This window comes from Acyrthosiphon pisum, chromosome A1, assembly GCF_005508785.2.
Source record: "Acyrthosiphon pisum isolate AL4f chromosome A1, pea_aphid_22Mar2018_4r6ur, whole genome shotgun sequence".
In the NCBI taxonomy this organism is placed as follows: Eukaryota; Metazoa; Arthropoda; class Insecta; order Hemiptera; family Aphididae; genus Acyrthosiphon; species Acyrthosiphon pisum.
Window position 1 is genome coordinate 57,938,199 of NC_042494.1, and position 802 is coordinate 57,939,000.

Sequence of the window (802 nt, forward strand, 5' to 3'; positions counted from 1 at the left end):
AATAATATTATACAATCATAGGCGCAAACAGGGGGGGCTTTAGGGGCTAAAACTTTATTGATATTTATAGAAAAAAAAAACTAAAAAAATTGAAAACTTACAATGTCCGTAAACAGCTCAAAAAGAGTCAAATTATTTTCAAAATTTTATCGTATACAGAAAATGCTAATATAAACATTCAGTGAAATTTTCAAGTTTCTACAGTCACTCGTTTTTTAATTACAACAAAATAAGAAAGTCGTTACGTAAGAAATCGAGTGAATATCAAATGCTGTAAAAATATGAATTTCAAACGCTCATAAAAATCTAATTTGTGTTTCTTGTAGACATTTTTTTCTTGATAAAGGTAGATTATCCTATAAGGAATCTTGTATTACATTTTAAAATCTTAGTTCTAAAAAGAAAAATTTTTACGAATTATTAACTCAAAATAATTTGCTAATTTTCGTGATTTTTACATATTTTGTCAATTTTGTCAATTTTTAAACTTTTTTTTTTTTTTATTATTATTTTAATCGAAAAAGACAAAAATACATACATTATTATTTAGTAACATTTCCGATTATCTTTCTCCTTTAAGCAAAGCTTGTGTTGGAGAAAGAGAGTTATTATATAATATATATGATAAAATTATTATAACTTTAAATGCTAATAAAAAAACTGTGACTAAGGATTTTTAATATTTTTCAAATCTTATTGTAACAATATAGTAGTAGCCTTGTATTAAATTTTCAAATATTTTAACACAACAAATAAAGTTTTATTGACATTCATAGAAAAAAAAACTAATTAAATTAGAAAC